Below are 5056 nucleotides of genomic sequence, written 5' to 3' on the forward strand. Positions count from 1 at the left end.
TGGACTCCCCCTTCAAAGAGGCCAGGCCCTTCGCCTGCCTGTGATTCTCTCCCTGTTCAGGCTCTGGTTATATCACCCGGGGAACGGCTGTTTTAGGCTGGATTTCCCTAGATCAAGAGTATTCCAGCTTTGTTCCCGGCAGGCCAGGCAGCCCCAGGGTGATCTAAGGAGCTGCCAATGTCTTTGGTGTTGGTCACTTCCCAGCCATAACCTCCTCAGGTCCTGGCTCTCCTGTGATCTTTACATACCATGATCAGCAAAGGTCAAGGATCTGGGCCCCTAAGGCACTCCCTTGTCAGTCTAGAGCCTTCACTGCCCCTGTTAAGAGATCCATCTTCCTGAGGCCCTTACAGAAGAGGAGGGGAGAAGTGTCGAGGACAGAGCTTGGCTTTGGGCCCAGATCTGGGCTCCAGGACTGGAATGCTGAGTAGCTCTGGGCAAGGGATAATTCTAGCACTCAGAATGCTCCCCACACAGTAAGGAGAGTGGTAGCTCCACTAACTGTCATTATGTGAGCAGCCCAGGCCACTGTGCACACCCAGTGCTCCTCAGATGCCTGTGAAACCATTTCCCATGAAGCCCATGACACCCCGGCTGCTGGTGAGCTTGGGCTCCTGCTGAAAGCAGGCTGTGCTTGTTTGAATCTGGGAGAAAGGGAAAGGAATGGCCTTGAACCTGGCTGCCTCCGGAAAAAGGTAGCAACAAAATCCAGAGCTTCCCTGAGCAGGAGAGCTAGGCATGGAAGGGCACGTGCAAGAGAAAGTGAAGAGGAGATGGCAAGGGCGCCACACATAACTTGCCTATTTTGCCTTTTCGCACATCCTCAGGCAACTTCCAGATTCTGGAGTTTCCTGCCCAGCCACCCTCCATAGACCCAGCCCCTCGCTTTGCACCTCATTCATGTCCCATGGTTTCATGGTCTTGTTCTTTGCAGGGACAGCTGATTCCCAGCGCTGATCCTTGAGACTGCAAACACTTCTCTGTGTTGGGAGGATGGTCGGTAGAAACATGTGGTCTGCTCAAGGCATTCTGGAGGTTCTAAAGATTGGGAGTTCTATGGAAGAATTGGAGGAGGTAGACAGGCAGGACTTTCAGCTAACAAGCCTCCTGGGGCACTTTGGAATCCTGCCACAGGCCTCTCTGCTGGCACAGTTGACGGCCAGGAAAAGAAGTGAACAGCTGCCCAGAGATGTGTGTGACTGAAAGATCAGGCTGTTGGATGCATGGATTGGTCCTCTTGGATCTTGGGAGGTGTGCTGGCGGGAAGAGAGGTTGGTCCCACAGAAAAGCCTGGCCCACCACGTGTCCGTCTGGCTGTGGGGCCCATACTGCCTCCCCCGGGGGCTGCCTGCATGCAGAAAGGCAGGGAAGTCTCAAGGAACAAGATGCACGAGCTGGGCAGGCGTGCAGGAGCCAGCAGCACACCTGGGTTCCTTCCTGTCCTGGGGAAGCCTCACAAGGAACCAGCAGCCCCTACCCCAATTCTGTCCCATGAGAGTATCCCGAATACAATCACAGAAGAGGTATGTTGGTGCATCTTCAATGCTACAGACATAAATTAGGCAATTTCCCTGATACCTGAACTGCCCCACATGACATTTGATTTAATTCTTCATAACCAGCATCAGTGACTACTGATCTCCAAAGCAATGAATGAAGCTGCCCAAGGTTCTGCCGAAGAAGGTGTGTACTGCCCTGGCCAGAGGTGTTTTGAGCCATCAGGCACCACTTCGCCCTCTTAGTTCTCAAAGCCCAAGTCCCTCCCATCAGTCATTTCTGGCCTTACCTTATCGATCCTTTTAATAGCAGGCAGTAACAATTTATTAGCACTTTTCCAGAGTCTCTGCCTCCTGGCTAGATCTTTTTCCATCCTGAGAGCTGAAGTAATATTTCTTCTAAATCTAGCTCTCTTCAAGGCACTATGGGAGGCCAGTCTGAGTGAGTCAGGGATGCTACAGAGAAGGAAGAATTAAGTTAGGACATTTCCATTTTCCCACTGCTAATTTATGAACAAATAAATTTGTTGGTTACAATTGAGCAACTGTATGGGGCTGGGGGGAGGGGACTACAGAGACCAGATGAAAACAAGCCATCTTTGATTTCCCTTTACAGAATTTTATCTTTTTCATTAAAACAATTTTTTAATACAGTTTTAAATGTTACTTTCTACTTACAGTTATTACAGAATATTGGCTATATTCCCAGAGTTGTACAATACAGCCTTGAGCCTATCCTACCCTCACTACCCCACCCCGGTTTGTCCCCCGCCCCGGTAACCACTAGCTTGTTCTCTCTGTGAGCGTAATTTGATTTTTAAAAGTGGGTTAGGAGGTGAAAGGACAGCGCAGCTTGAGCCGGGTGGGTCGCGGTTTGGACTTCCCGGCAGCCCAGCCTCCCTGCCCTGCTCTTGTGACGCAAACTTTCGGTGCTTCAGTTTTACCCACGACCAAAACGAGGTAAGGAAGAAGCCACTTCCCTAACTCCTGCCCCACTAGTTGATTCCTGACTCCTCTCCTTCCGGAGAATGAACTGCCGGGAAGGCGCTGGCGGCTCGCGCGCCGGCAGGAGGCGCCCGACTGCGGGAAGGAGGAGAAATTCAGGAGACACTGGGCCGCGGGGAAGGGGCCCCGGCAGCCCTTCTGGCTTCTCAATTGTCCTCCCGCCCCAGCCAGGAAGCAATCAGGGACTCGGCCTGGGCAGGTGTCTGGGGCCGTGTAAACTCAAAGCGTTTACCCTGCTGGTGGCTGAAAGGAAAGAGGCCAAGAAGAGGCCAGGGACTAAGAAAGTCCCACTGCGGGACCAGCGCTGCAGGCTTTCGGGCTAGAGGTGCCTTTGGAACCAGAATGACTGCTTCCCAGAGGACGGACTGCTGGCTGGGCTGCTTCACCCTCCCCACGAAGGCCCTGCTCTGTTACCTTCCGGTCCTCTGCCCACCACCTCCCACTTCCCAGAGCCGATCCGCACCCCAGGCACCAGCTCCGCGCGCGTGCGCAGTGCCAGCCCTTGCGCCCACTCTCCACCTGACTCTCGTTTGATTTGCCCAGTAACAGACGTCACTGTGCTCAGAGCAAAACAGAGGCTCAGAAAGGGTAAGTGGCTTGTCCAAGACCACACAGCTAGTAACTGGCTTCAAATGAAGTCCATCTGCTTGATTGTTTACTTATTTTTCCAACATTAATACTATAGTAAGTTACTGACATATAGTTTTATATATAGAACTTTAATATATTTGTAAAATTATGCAATATATTAAATTATTTTATAGTTAATGACTATTTTTATTATTACTGTTGAGGTTTTATTTATTTTTCGAATAGGCAGTAGTGCATGCAATTCAAAATTCAAAATACACCAGAGGAATGCAGTGAAAAGTCCCCCACCTCAACCTTTGTCTTTCAGCCACCCAGGTCCCTCCTCTCCTCAGGAGCAACCACAGTTAATCCGTTTCTTGTGTATCTTTTCAGAGACAGCGGAATAGATAAAGATGCAGGGGTCCACTAGCCAAAGAATGTAGGCAGCCCCTAGAAGCTGCAAAAAGCAAGGACACACATTCTTCTCTGGGACCTCCAGAAAGAGAAACAGCCCTACTGACATCTTGATTTTAATCGCTTAAGACCCATTGCAGACTTCTGACCTCCAGGATAATAAGGCAATAAATCTGTGTTGTTTTAAGCCACTAAATCTGTGACCATTTGTTACAACATCTATAGAAAACTAATATGAGTTCCCAGTTTATAACTTATCAAATAAATATTAGATTAAATATTTAAATAGGAATACCATACAAACAAACAAACAAAACTTGTGGGGAGAGTAGATCTTATAATTATGGCTTCAAAGACAAAGAGTGAAAGCATTTTTAAAAACCTCTATATATTAAAAATAAACCTATAATGAAATTATCACGCAACTTACAAACTGGAAAAATATTTGAAATGTATAAAATGAACAGAGACTCATCTTGAATGGTAAAGTTAAGGGTGATTTTCTACAATGAATGTGCATTTTTTTTTTTGTAAAGAAGATACATATTTCGACAGAAAGAAATTGTTACTGTGGCAGTTGTATTAAAAATGAATTAGAGACAAGTATGGGCACTTCACCAAAGAAGATATAGGGATGGCAAATACGTGTATGAAAAGATGCTCTACATCATTACTCACTAGACAAATGCAAATTAAAACTACATTGATACACCACTGCACACCTATTAGAGTGGGTTAAATTAAAAAGATGGACCATATCAAGTGCTAACGAAGACATGAAGCCACTGGGGCTCTCACACTCTGCTGGAGAGGATGTAGAATGGTACAACCACATTAGAAAACTTGAAAGATAAGCATACACCTACCATATGATGCAGCCATACCACTCCTAGGTATTTTCCCAAAAGAAATGAAAGCATGTGCCCACACAAAGACTTATATGCAAATGTTCATAGCAGTTTCATTTTTAATAGCCCCAAAGTGGAAACAACCTGTCCATCGACAGGTTTATGGATAAACCAATTGTAGTATAGCCATACCATGGAATACTACTCAGCAATAAAAAAGAATGAACCATTGATATCTGCAACAACATGGAGACATCTCAGAATAATCACACTGCATGAAAAAAGACAGACCAAAAAAAAAAAGACTACATACTGTATGGTTCCATCTATAAAATTCTAGAAAATACAAACTAATCTATAGTGTCAGAAAGCAGATCAGTGGTGGCCTGTGGTTAGGGTGGAGTGGGGAGGGGAGAAAGGGAGGGGTCACAGTGGTGCACAGGGAAACTTCAAAAGGGGTGGGTATGTTTACTATCTTGCTTGTGATGATGGTTTCACAGGTGTACACATACATTGAAACTCATCAAATTATGTGCAGTTTGTTGTATGTCAATTATACCTTAAGAAAGTGGTACTTAAAAATGGCTTGATCTTGGAAAGAGATGGAAGAAACTTAAATACATAACACTAAGTGAAAGAAGCCAATCTGAAAAGGTTACATCCTATATTATTCCAACTATATGACATTCTGGAAAAGGCAAAACTATGGAGACCATGAAAAGA

General features: G+C 46.3%; 1 long non-coding RNA gene across 1 annotated transcript; it reads left to right on the forward strand.

Moving 5' to 3' along the window:
• Positions 1–2902: 2902 nt before the first annotated feature.
• On the forward strand, positions 2903–3681 carry LOC309665244. Its single transcript, XR_014266276.1, has 2 exons — positions 2903–3089; positions 3465–3681. It is a non-coding gene; the product is annotated as an uncharacterized lncRNA (long non-coding RNA).
• Positions 3682–5056: the final 1375 nt, after the last annotated feature.

Source organism: Balaenoptera physalus, assembly GCF_965194825.1.
Source record: "Balaenoptera physalus genome assembly, chromosome: 7".
In the NCBI taxonomy this organism is placed as follows: Eukaryota; Metazoa; Chordata; class Mammalia; order Artiodactyla; family Balaenopteridae; genus Balaenoptera; species Balaenoptera physalus.